This window comes from Mesoplodon bidens (assembly GCF_964165515.1).
Source record: "Mesoplodon bidens genome assembly, chromosome: 4".
Taxonomy (NCBI): Eukaryota; Metazoa; Chordata; class Mammalia; order Artiodactyla; family Ziphiidae; genus Mesoplodon; species Mesoplodon bidens.
This window is the reverse complement of record NC_138160.1, coordinates 67,524,121-67,538,101: the sequence shown is the minus strand read 5'-3', so window position 1 is coordinate 67,538,101 and position 13,981 is coordinate 67,524,121. Positions and strand designations below refer to the sequence as shown.

At 36.9% G+C, this 13,981-nt stretch overlaps 1 protein-coding gene across 1 annotated transcript in view; it reads left to right on the top strand.

Annotated features, from left to right (window-relative positions):
• Positions 1–13,981, top strand: part of TMEM167A (transmembrane protein 167A) — a 33,538-nt gene that overhangs the window by 517 nt on the left and 19,040 nt on the right. The window lies entirely within an intron of this gene.

Below are 13,981 nucleotides of genomic sequence, written 5' to 3'. Positions count from 1 at the left end.
ATTTCCCTGCTGTCAAATAAACCCCAAGTGCTACACCTTAATTTTCACATGTTGAATTAGTGGCCTTTTGGGTCCCTCCAACTCCATTCTCTCAACTTTAGAGATGCTACTTTATGAGCTATATTTTAATGATTGGAGTTGTCTGCGGAGGTGGCTTCTCTTCTAGGAGCTTAATGTGCTTGGAGTGTGTCTGGCCTCGGGCCTTCCTCCCCTTCCGCACATTAAGAAGGTTTTATGTGTTACTTTGTCTTATTGCAGATTCCTTTAATAGTTTGGGCCTTTTAGAAAAGCTTGAAATAAGTCACAAAATTTCGCAAAATGCTTACGTCTCCAGGTTGAGAAAAATAAAGCCAGCATAGGCAGAGGACAGATGTAATAATCAGTAGTAATAGCAAAAATCTCCCAAGCTATGTCTGCAGGCATTTCACCTTCGTTACGGTAAATGCCAACAGCCTCTACACCAGGCCTCGAGGTGAATGTATGAGGTCCATGTGCCAGATTTGCGTTTATGAGCATATTTATGGGGAAAAGATGCATGCCTTTTATTATGGTATCAAAAGCAACCATGACAAAAAAGCTCTTATACAGTGAAAAGTTGCTGAGCTTGTGTTCCCAGAAGTTCCTGCAGAATCCCATACAGCACAAAACCCTTAGACATTTAATCGAAAACTCATTAATTGTTGTTTGCTTTATGCCAGCTACTTTGGTTATAGCTGGGGCATAAGTCACAGTGTCTTCCCTGGAGAAGTTTACCATTTATAGATGAGATGGCAGTTTATTAGCGGGTTATTCCTTCCTTGGCCAGCGTCTTTTTCCACCTACCACATGATAGGACGGATACACTTGTGTCATGAGTGAGCGGTTATTTAACTTAGAAAATGTTCCTTTTTCAATTCAAAAAGAGTAGAGAGACTGTTACTCTTAATTCTTGCATATGCTCTTCGAGGCTGAAGTTGGGTTATTTTGCTCATAGTACAGTCAGAGATAGATTATTCTTTTCATCACCTTACTGTCTTATGTGCTATCCAGAAGCAAGACATACTGTGTTTAAGATTAATAGTATTTGAATCATCTGGCCATACTTGTTTTTTCAAAGTAACTATAATAGCTCTCGTTTATTAGCACTTGCTATGTGCCAGGCTGCATTTGAAAAATCAGTTTATAAGCACTGTCTTATTTCAGGCTCGAAACTGAATATATGTTTGCAGGCAATGGAAGTCAGGCACAAGGAGACTGACGTGCTTGGGGTTATACACCTAGTAGGTAGTGAAGCCAGAACTCAAACTTATTTTAATGTCCAGATGCCAGAAGTCCTCATGCTGTTGTTAATAAAAACAACATAACTGAGGATAAAATATGTCGTAATGATTTGTTGCTATCAGATATAACATGTCAATCAGACATGGGGGAAAATAGAAACAACTGCCCGGTGGTTAATTTTTCATTCCTGCCCTGTTCCTGTGAGCTTAAGTTGTCCACATTTCAGAAAACGTACATTGTAGTTGGAAGAGCTACACAATGAGGTTTCTTTTTGAGTTTGTACCTACACTTGGTATATTTGTGAGGTAGCCCAGTGATAATGACTTAAATCTGAATTACTGTATTTTAATGAATCCATTTTTTAAAATGCATTTGAAGACCATAAAATGTTTATCAGCAATAATAATTTACAAGTATCAAAGCATAAACAGTCTGATAATTATATCATTTATGAATTAATACTTTTAATTTCGTCTCTTCCCAAGAAGCCTTCCCTGTACCTTCTGTTTTCTTCTGCTCCTTTTAGGTATCTATTTGGACATCTGTACTCCATGTATATACCCCCAGTGCTTCTCTTGCATAGAAAACAGCAGTAAAGTGTTGCCTATATTTTTCCCTTCTCTAGGCAGAGCTCTTAAAGTAGGAACTGCGTCTTTTAATCTCTACATCACAGTGTCAGAGTTGGTACTCAAATGAATGAGAGTCTGGGGATACAAAGTCATGTAAAACGTGCTCATTGTCTTCAAGGATTTTACAGTCCAGTGGGGGCGAGTATTAAATAAGTAAATTTTATGTGTTAGCTGCTAGGACGTAGAGAGACGACATGTGTGGTGGAAAGAACATGGGCTTTAGACTGAGCCAAACAGGGTTATAATCATTCCCAGTGCCCAGCCTTTGCTTGATCAACCTGAGGAAGTTTGTCTTCATTTCTTCCTCTGTTGATGTGTTACGTGACTTACAGATGTATTCATTTAATGCTCATAAACCCTGCAAAGTAGGACCTATTGCCCCCATTTTATAGTTAAATCAAATATCAGAGAAAGGGTGTGAGATAGTTTCCCTCATCTTGTAGCTGAGATACATAGGAAATATGTTAGAAACAGAGCAAAGAGTAATTGTGGCTCAGAACTGCTGGGGAGACATCCCCAAAGAGGTAACACTCTGACCTGTATATTAAGGAGTGAGTAGGGATTAGGGAAGGAATCATTAGCTAGAGCTGGGAAAGCATTTTCTATCCTTCAGACAGATAAAGGAAATGGTAGTTATGGACACAAAGTGCATGAAGTCGAATAGTTGCTTGGGGACTGGCAGGAACAGAAGTTAAGCAGTGAAATGATGAGAGATGAGACTAGAAAGATTGGGGCCAGATCTTAAAGTCATTTCAAGGCCTTTATATTTTGATGATGTTTGTGTACCTGATAAAAACTTTGAGCAGGGAAAAGAATGGTGTGCATTTTGGAAAACCAACTGGTAACAATGTGCAGGGTCTATTTACATAGAAGATTAAAATCTGGAAGACTAGTTTAGAAACAAATACAGTGATAGTAGATGATTGAATGCCTTAACTCTTGACAATAGTAGTTAGGTTTGAAAGATAAGGATAAATAAAATCATTTTGATGGTGCTTAGTAAGGAGTGGTGAAGCACAACTCCAGTTTAGATAATTGGTTGGATTGCAAGGAAATATTGATTAAGCACCTACTCTGTCATGTGTTTTACATACAATGCTTTATTGAAAACTTACATTATTGGCCACAGTGTACATATGAAGAAAAAGGCGCAGAATGATTACGTGTCTTGCCCAAGACCATACTGCTGATAAATAGTGAAGCTCAAATTTAAACTTAACAGCTCTGTTTGTCACCAAACCTTGAGCCCTTTTTATTACACAACAATGCCGATAATTCCACAGGAAATTCAAGAGAAAAAGCAGTGTTTGTATGCCTCAGTGGTTGAGGGTGGAGGGAGTTTGTTAAGATGACAATTCTGTAGCTACTATTGCTTTTGCACCATCAATACAAATAACATCACAGTAGAAAGGCAGGTTATTTTCTTAGCATTATAAAAGTAGTTTTGACTGCATAAACCCATGAAAAATTCCATAAACTACACTTTGAAAACTACTACCTCAGGCTAATAGGTAGGTATCTGAAGTAGATGCTGGTCTTCTGTAGCACAGTGACTTGTAACCTTGACTGCAAGTAAAAACTCCCAGGGAACTTTGAGAAACTATATGCCCACCCAATTCAGTCCAAATTTCTGGGCATTGATTGTTTTTTAAAGCTCTAGGTGATTCTAATGAGTAGCCAGGGTTCCTACCCTGACTTGATATTTTTGCAGGTTTTTCCATTTTGTCATTCTTTGTCTTTATCTGACTGCATGATCAGAGTACTTTTTTCATAGCAGAATTTGCACTTTTCCTTCAGAATAGTTTCTCTTATCAATCTTATCAATTATCTTATCAATTCTCTTATCTCTTATCAATTCTCTTATCAATTTATCAAGGACATGTGAAGCATTTACATCTTCATTTTCTTAGGTCTACTATTAATCATAGTTATATGTATGCTTTCTCTTGTTAATACCTGTGACACTCTTGTTGCTTTATATTTAGATGTGAGGTGTCCATAAAATAGCTCAAATTAAGCAGCACAAATATAGCAAATGCACTCTAGGTACCATGACAATGAGATGAAAATAGGCACAAATGACCACCAATGTTGCCAGTGGAGAATAGAGTTGAGGTGCAAAAGAAAATGTTAATATTTCTGTGTGTTATTAGAAATCTTTTCAGTCACCTGTGGTCACTTATCTTGGGCACACGGCGTGTTGGGTGTCTTTGCACATTCACATATTACCTTACATTTGTCCCTGTATTTCCACGTTCTCCATTTTAAGGGATAATAGTGGTGCATATGAATTTAAAAGTAGAAACTAGTTGGGAAATGCTGACCTCACCTAGATTTGTAAATGATAAAATGCTGACCCACTTTTCCAGTGCTGTATAATTTCTATCACAATTAGGTCAGGAATGTCATTTCTGGGTTTCCTTCCACCTCCAGAAAGGGATCAGTGACTTTAGTTTTGTGTAAAAACAGTAGGTTTTTAAAACAAGTAAAATTGTTAGTGTTTGCAGTTTTAGAAAATTTTGGTATTCAGTTAAACTGGAAGAATTAGTTAATATGTCAGTAAAAATGTATTTCCCACATAGTCAACATTTGAAGCTCCTAGACAGTGTTATGCATAAAAACGGGCCTTAATCAATACATTGGTTAAATAATTTGTGTTGCTAATCCTAAAAATAAGTAAATAAGCTCCATGAAGCTCAAGTGATCCAGGACTAATGAATATACTGGAGGCTTAGTCGAAGTCTTTCTGCCAATTAAGTACAGTTAGAAACCAGTCATTTAGCATCTTGGGCAGAGCACTGTTTAGCATATCAATATGTGTATTTCTTCTGCTTTTCTCAATGTTTCCTTATTTGTTCTGTTCTGTTGCTTGGATCTTTTCACCGTTTTTTCCTCTGTTCCTAATGTTTTGGGTATTCTTTTACTTAGAAGCATTTTTATTTCTACAGCTAAAAACAAAACTCTGTATTGAATTCTTGCCCTTATATCCATACTTAATATAGTTTTAACGTTCAGGAATGACTCTGAAAATAAGAAATTATATCTTTATAGATAGAATGATAGAAATTGAATCTGAAATAAATATTCCTAACTTTTCAAATTGACTTGAGAACAGAGAATTTTAAAGAGATGTGTCAACACTAGAGGTTATTTCATGTTTGGAAACTAAGCTTTGCATTGGCCAATCTCTATCTTTCATTGATGAACAGTTTGATCTAGTGGTGACCAACTGAAAGTCTGAATTATTTTTGTTATTTCAGTGGCCTAACAAATTGCGATTTACTTCAGATTGATTATACAAAGTGACTGAGTCATTAAGTGTATTTCCTCTGGTTTGGATAAGTTAGTTTAGTACAATGATTTGAAGCATATCAGAAGCTCTAATCAGCTCTGAGTAGTATGATGGGTCTGGAATATGGAGGGATAGTAAAAGGGGCCTTTGGAGAAAAAAAGTTTGGGATTTTCATTGCCAGTTAGGGTCAGGGCAGGGCTCCTGTATTCCAGGACCCCAAAGGTTACCATTCTGATTGTATTTGAGGATGTGCTCCAGAAGTTGCTACAGGCAGCCCTGAGTCTAGGGAATGTTACTGGATACCTCTTTATAAAAAGGAAATGTAGGTGTGGTAGACAATGCCCTTCTCTCCAACCCCGTTTTTAAAAAAAAAAAAAAACACTGTGAATATGTTATCTTACTTGACACAAGGGACTTTGCATGTGTGATTAAGTTAAGAATTTTGGAATGGGAAGATTATCTTGAATTATGGGGAGACAGGGCAGTTTATTCACAAGGATCCTTGTAAGAGGGAGGCGGGACAGTCATAACATAACAAAAGAAGTTGTCAAGGTCAGAGTGATCAGGAAGTCACAAAGCTAAGGAATCGGGCAGCCTTTAGAAGCTGGAAAAGGCAAGAAAAGAGATTCTTCCCTACAGCCTCCAGAACAAACACATTGTCTTGTGTTTTATAACTCCTTAGTTCCAATGTGTGTTATTTAATAGTTAGCTAAATTTATTAAAATGAATAGCGTGCCATTGTATACTCCCTGGCATTGTCACAGGGCATTGCCACTGGGTGTACTCGATGAAAATTAGGTAAACCTTAGGTTTGAGAACTATTTCAGGTCCAAGAATTTTCTGCCAGCCAGCTTGCCTACTCAGGCATCCAGAACTCTTGAGGGTGTCTCTCTTACAAATTAAGTGGACTCAGAAAAACACACTCCCATATGCAGGCACCTCGAGGCTGGCTGCTCAATTGAACTTTCTCTGAATTCCAGTTAGTGATAAAAGATTTGGATGCTGAGGAGAAACCCTACAGCCTGGTCCCTTACCATAAACATAAATATATTTGCTTCTTCATTCTGAATTTTCCAAAATATCAGACAAGTAAATATACATGCAAAGCAATGTGTGGAGGTTTCTCTTAAAGAAAACATAGCATGCATTGTTAATTTGTAATCTAAGTGTGCCTTTGAATTTGTTAAAATGTTCTCTTGAATTTGTTAAAATGTTCATTATTTGCAATTGTTGTCAAGTTCCTGTTAGTTCAGCATTTTTCAGTGACTACTGTGCACTATTTTGTTTAATAGGCACAGGGGATTGATAAGAACCTCAATAAAATAGAGGAGACAATTACACTACAATTTGGTGGGTGGCAGGTATGTGTGTAACACATAGGTGTACAAAGATACAGACTTTGCTTGGTGTGGGGAGTAGGGACAAGGAACACTTTTCAGAAGAGGCGACTCTTGAGTTGAGACCAAAAGGTTGAAAAAAATAGATAGCATGTACAAAAACACAGAGTACCTTGAAAAAGGTTGCATGATTTGAAGGATCTGAGAAAAAAACATAGTAAATGAATTTTACTTCCCTTATCACCTTTTTTTTAATCATCTTACCCTCTATATTGTGATCGAATGTTTGCTTGCTTCTTAGCTTCCTCCCTTCCCTTTAATAACATTTTCGTATTGAAAATCTCAATTATTTTTCTAAAGGACAGTAACATCTGTTTCCTTTAACTCTGAGACTAAAATTTTATCAGTGGGCAACAGATGCTAAGCATTAAGAGGAATGCTTAGGTAGGCTGAGCAGTGGTAGGCTAGTGTCCGTGAGTTTGAAACACTCTTGACCAGAGACTGAGTACATCTAAAAGACTGTACCACCTAAGGTTATTTGTTTAAATTTAAGGGTCTATAAACCCCAGGAACAAAGTTGTATGTATCATATAGTGCATACTTGTAAATGGTTTTCAGTTGTAAACGGTTTCACACACAGATATACACACCCCACTTCTTTAATAACAGTATGTTTTTAAGTGCCTCTTAAAAATCTTTTATTTTGAAAAAATTCAAACATACAAAGGAAGAAAGAAGAGTGTAACTAAGTCTCAGTTACTTAGTGTTTCATCATCAGCCCCACGCCTCCCACCATACACACTGGATTATTTAGAAACCAATCCCAGACATATCATGTAAGCATGTTTCTTTAACAAGACATTCAAGGAATAAAAAAAGTATACATTGCAAAATCATGAATTTAGATACTCTATTAGGAAGATGATAAACCTACTTTGCAAATTTCTTTTCCAACCACTTAACTAAGTGAATCCTTTGCTTAAAACAATAAGTCTGCTCATTATTCCCTGAACTTGCGAATTCCTGATTCTGTGGGGACGTTTTCCATGCTTTTGTCTCCTCTGGAGCCTGCTCTCTATTCTTTGCCATGTGACTGTGCCGTTTAAGGCTTGATTCAGTTCCTGCCTTCTCCTTGAAGATTCTCCTGACCTTTCTTTGGGAAAATGGCCTCTTTTTTTTCTTTTTCTTTTTTTTGTGAGCATTGCTGACTTATCATTTACATATGCTATGAGTTGCTATTGAGTTTTTAAAGTTTAATATTCTAACTTGATTATAACTACTGTGTGCTTCAGTTGTCTCATGTATAAAAGAAGGATATTAATAACAACTGCCTCAAATATGAGGATAGATAGGATAACCAAAAAAAAGAATTCCGTGAATATCAGTTATTTTTGTTGTCAGCTATAAACTGAAAAGGAATCATGCTGTGTCCTTTTTTGAAATTTAATATTTATTTTATATTGGGGTACAGTTGATTTACAATGTTGTGCTAGTTTCAGATGTACAGCAAAGTGATTCAGTTATACATGTACATATATCCATTCTTCTCAAATTTGTTTCCCATATAGATTATTACAGAATATTGAGTAGAGTTCCTAGTACTTTACAGTAGGTCTTTCTTGATTATCTATTTTATACAAAGTAGTGTGTATATATTAATCCCCAACTCCTAATTTATCCCTCCCCCCACCTCTCCCCTTTAGTAACCATAAGTTTGTTTTCAAAGTCTGTGAGTCTGTTTCTGTTTTGTAAATAAGTTCATTTGTATCATCTTTTTAGATTCCACATATAAGTGATATTATATTTTTCTTTCTCTGTCTGACTTACTTCACTTAGTATGATAATCTCTAGGCCCATCTATGTTGCTGCAAATGGCATTTCATTCTTTTTTATGGCTGAATAATATTCCATTATATATATATACCACATCTTCTTTATCCATTCTTCTGTTGGTGGATGTTTAGGTTGGGAGATTAATCCTTTGTCAGTCACTTGGTTTGCAAATATTTTCTGCCATTCTGTGGGTTGTCTTTTCGTTTTGTTTATGGTTTCCTTTGCTGTGCAAAAGCTTTTAAGTTTAATTAGGTCCCGTTTGTTTATTTTTGTATTTATTTCCATTACTCTAGGAATTGGATCCAAAAAGATATTGCTATGATTTATGTCAGAGTGTTTTGCCTATGTTTTTCTCTAAGACTTTATAGTGTCTGGCCTTACCTTTAGGTCTTTAATCTATTTTGAGTTTATTTTTGTGTATGGTGTTAGGGAATGTTCTAATTTCATTCTTTTACATGTAGTTGTCCAGTTTTCCCAGCACCACTTATTGAAGAGACTGTCTTTTCTCCATTGTGTATTCTTGCCTCCTTTGTCATAGATTAGGTGACCATAGGTGCATGAGTTTACCTCTGGGCTTTCTATCCTGTTCCATTGATCTATATTTCTGTTTTTGTGCCAGTACCATACTGTTTTGTTGACTAGCTTTGTAGTAGAGTCTGAAGTTAGGGAGCCTCATTCCTCCAGCTCTGTTCCTCTTTCTCAAGGTTGCTTTGAATATTCAGGGTCTTTTGTATCTCCATACATATTTTAAGATTTTTTTGTTCTAGTTCTGTGAAAAATGCCATTGGTAATTTGATAGGGATTGCATTGAATCTGTAGATGGCCTTGGGTATTATAGTCATTTTGAAAATATTGATTCTTCCAATCCAAGAACATAGTATATCTTTCCATTTGTTTGTGTCATCTTTAGTTTCTTTTATCAAAGTCTTGTAGGTTTCAGAGTACAGGTCTTTTGCCTCCTTAGCTAGGTTTATTCCTAGGTGTTTTATTCTTTTTGATGCGATGGTAAATGGGATTGTTTCCTTAATTTCTCTTTCTGATCTTTCGTTATTAGTGTATAGGAATGCACCTGGTGGGTAAGGTTGGTCCAGGGGTCTGTGCAGGCCTTCTGGTTGAAGGGACTGTTGCCTGCCTACTGTTGTGTGGAGCCAGGTCTTGTCCCTCTAGTGGACAGGGCCGTGTCAAGGGGTGTGTTTAGAGCTGGCTGTGAGCTCAGTAAGGCTTTAGGCAGCCTGTGTGTTGATGGGTGGGGCTGTGTTCTCACCCTGTTGGTTGCTTGGCCTGAGGCATCCCAGTTCTGGAGCCTGCAGGCCATTGGCTGAGGCCAACATGGCAGCCAGTGGGTATTCCCTGGGCCTCCACCAGCAGTGTCCTTGCCCCCACAGCCACTCCCTGCCTCCCCAGGAGACCCTCCAATCCCCATAAGTAGGTGTGACCCAGGCTCCTATGGAGTCACTGCTTTGCCCTGGGTCCCAGTGCACGTGATACCTTGTGTTTGCCCTCCTGGAGTCGAGTCCTGTCCCCCAGTCCTGTGGAGCTCCTACATTAAAGCCACGCTGGCCTTCAGAGCCAAATGCTCTGGGGGCTGCTCTTCCCACTGCCAGACCCCCAGGCTGGGGAGCCTGACGTGGGGCTCAGAACTCTCACTCCTGTGGGAGAACCTTTGCAATATAAGTATTTTCCTGTTTGTGGGTCGCCCACCTGCCAAAAGCACCTCTCCTACTGTCTCATTGTGGCTTCTTCATCTTTGGATGTAGAATATCTTTTTTGGTAGATTGGAGTCTTTTCTGTCGAGGGTTGTTCAACAGTTTGTCGCGATTTTGGTGTTTTCATGAGAGTACATGGGCTCAAGTCCTTCTGCTCCACCATCTTGTCTCCTGTTTTGCTATGTACTTTTTTTAATCCAGTGTCTACCCTCATGCTCCAGACAAAGTAGATATCAAATACATGTTTAGTTATGTTGGCTAGGAGGAAACCTGTGCTTTATATTTTATTAGATTATTATCAAATACTATTCATCGACAGATTCATATACATGTTCAAAATATGACCTTTAAAAATAAGCATTGTGAGATACTATGATTTCTCTCTAGAGTTGATCACCATTTCTTTTATTGACTTATTTCAAGTTTAAAAATACATATTACTTGCTTTCACAGATGCAAGGTTAAAATCCAGTTCAATTAAAAACAAGACATATTAAACTTTATCCTTATTATATCCATGAAGAAATGATTTGCACAGAGAACAGTTATTAAAATAGTAATTACAAATCAATTTTACCTTCTTCAGACCATAATCGTAACACTTAGAAAATTTGAGAAATCCAGAAAAGTTGATAATTAGGTTGAAAACCTTCCAGTGATAATCACTTCATTGTCTTCTCTTTGCATAAAGGTTTACATAGCTACAGATATACCGATTGTGAAATCATGTTTTTCCATCACGTAGCATTGTACAGAAGCATTTTTTTGTCCTTAAAATATTGGCAAATAACATGTATAATTTTTTTAATGTTTTGAATAGTTAGCAAATAAAAATCATTAAATGTGTAAAAGGTTAAAAAATATTATGACAGTTTCTGATAGCTAATTCTTTTTTTAGGATCTCTTGGCTATTCTTCCTTACTTATTTTTCCATATGAATTTCAGTATCAGTTGTCAATTTCAACAAAAGTAACTTGTTGCAGTTGGGTTCATTTTAAATTTATAGATTAGCTTTACAGTATTGCCTTTCAATATAAGAACCTGGCATACCACTCCATTCTACTTTTGTATGCTTCAGTATGTTGTAAGGCTTTGTCAATTGGCCTTTGATGCCAATATTACAGATTTCTTGTTAAGATTATTCCTATATATTTTAGTGTTTTGTTCTAATTGCTGTTATAAATGGAGTCCTTTTTTTCCATTTTGTTTCTCAACTGGTTGATACTGTAATTTTGATGATTGTTGATTTAAGTATTTTAAATATGTGCCTAGCCACCTTAATCAATTTTAATTCCCTTATGGTCTGTAATCATTTTTCACTAGATTCTTTTGGGCTTTTCAGGTAACACTTTATATTTGCAAGTAACAGTTTCACCTTAAAATAGTTTTTTTTACAACTCTTATTTTTGGTCTAACTCCTGACTTTACAAGAAATACTTTTTTTTAATTGTAGTTGATTTACAATATTCTGTTAGTTTCTGGTGTTCAGCAAAGTGATTCAGATATATTTTTTTCAGATTCTTTTCCATTACAGGTTATTACAAGATATTGAATATAGCTCCCTTTGCTATACAATAAACCCTTATTGCTTATCTCTTTTATGTATAATAGTTTACATCTGCTAATCCCATACTCCTAATTTATCCCTCCCCATGTACCTTTGCCCTTTGGCAACCATAAGTTTGTTTTCTGTGTCTCTGAGTCTGTCTCTGTTTTGTATATAGATTCATTTGTATTATGTTTTAGATTCTACGTATAAGTGATGTCATATGATATTTGTCTTTAACTTACTTCACTTAGTGTGATATTCTCTAGGTTCATCCATGTTGCTGCAAATAGCAGTATTTCATTCTTTTTGTGGCTGAGTAATATTCCATTGTGTGTTTGTGCGTGTGTGTGTGTGTGTGTGTGTGTGACATCTTCTTAAACCAATCCACTGTTGTTGGGCACTTGACTAGTTTTCATTGCTTGGCTATTGTAAATAGTGCTGCTATGAACACTGGGGTGCATCTATCTTTTCAAATTGGAGTTTCCATCTTTTCCAGATATATGGCTAGGAGTGGGATTGCTGGATCATATGATAGCTCTATTTTTCCTTTTTTAAGGAAACTCCATACTGTTTTCCATACTGGCTGCACCAATTTACATTCCCACAAACAGAATAGGAGGGTTCCCTTTTCTCCACACCCTCTCCAGCATTTGTTATTTGTAGACTTTTTGATGAGAGCCATTCTGATGGGTGTGAGGTGGTATCTCATTGTGGTTTGGATTTGCATTTTTCTAATTAGTGATGTTGAGCATTTTTTCATGTGCCTATTGGCCATCTGAATGTCTTCTTTGGAGAGATGTCTATTTAGTTTTAGGTCTTCTGCTCACTTTTTGATTGGGTTGTTTTTTTCATATTGAGTTGTATGAGCTGTTTGTGTATTTTGGATATTATCCCCTTGTAGGTCTCATCCATTGCAAATATTTTCTCCCATTCCATAGGTGGTCTTTTCATTTTGTTGATGGTTTCCTTGGCTGTGTAATAACCTTTAAGTTTGATTAGGTCCCATTTGTTTGTTTTGCTTTTATTTCTTTTGCCGTGGGAAACTGAGCTAAAAAAAATATTGCTACAATTTATATCTGAGAATGTTTTGCCTATGTTTTCTTCTAGGAGTTATGGTGTCATGTCTTGTATTTAGGTCTTTAATCCATTTGGAGTTTGTATATGGTGTGAGGGAATATTCTAGTTTCATTGATTTATGTGTAGCTGTCCAGCTTTCCCAACAACACTTGTTGAAGACACTGTTTTTCTCCATTATATATTCTTGCTTCCTTTGTTCTGGATTAATTGACCGTAGGTGTGTGGTTTTATTTCTGGGCTTTCTGTTCTATCCATTGATCTGTATGTTTGTTTTTGTGCCAGTACCATGCTGTTTTGATTACTGTAGCTTTGTGTACTATTGTCTGAAGTCTGGAAGTGTTAGGCCTTCGGTTTTGTCCTTTTTCCTCAGTATTGCTTCAGCAATTTTGGGAATTATGTGGTTCTATGTAAATTTTAGGGTTATTTGTTCTAGTTCTGTGAAAAATGTCATGGGTGTTTTGATAGGGATTGCATTAAATTTGTAGATTGCTTTGGGTAGTATGGCCATTTTAACAATGTTAATTCTTCCAATCCAAGAGCATGGGACATCTTTCCATTTCTTTGAGTTATCTTCAGTTTTCTTTATCAGTGTTTTATAGTTTTCAGCATATAGGTCTTTCACCTCCTTGGATAAATTTATTTCTAGGGTTTTCTTTTCTTTTTGAGATGATTTTAAACAAGATTGTTTTTTTACTTTCTCTTTCTGATAGTTCATTGTTAGTGAAAAGAAAAGCAATGGCTTTCTCTATATTAATCTTGTATCCTGCTACCTTGCTGAATTCATTTATTCTGTTAATTTTTTTTTTTTTTTTTTTTTTTTTTTTTTGCGGTACGTGGGCCTCTCACTGTTGTGGCCTCTCCCGTTGCGGAGCACAGGCTCCGGACGCACAGGCTCAGTGGCCATGGCTCACAGACCCAGCCGCTCCACAGCACGTGGGATCTTCACAGACCCAGCCGCTCCACAGCACGTGGGATCTTCCCAGACCGAGGCACGAACCCCTGTCCCCTGCATCAGCAGGCGGACTCTCAACCACTGTGCCACCAGGGAAGCCCCATTTATTCTGCTAATTTTTGTGTGGAGACTTTAGGGTTCTCTAAATAGAGTATCATATCATCTGCAAACAGAGACAGTTTTACTCTTCCCTTTCAATTTGGATACCTTTTCTTTTCCTTGTCTGATTGCTGTGGCTAAGATTTTCAATACTGTGCTGAATAGAATTGGTGAGAGTGTGCATCCTTGTCTTGTTCCTGAATTTAGTGGGAAGGCCTTTAGCTTTTCAGGGTTGAGTATTGTTGGC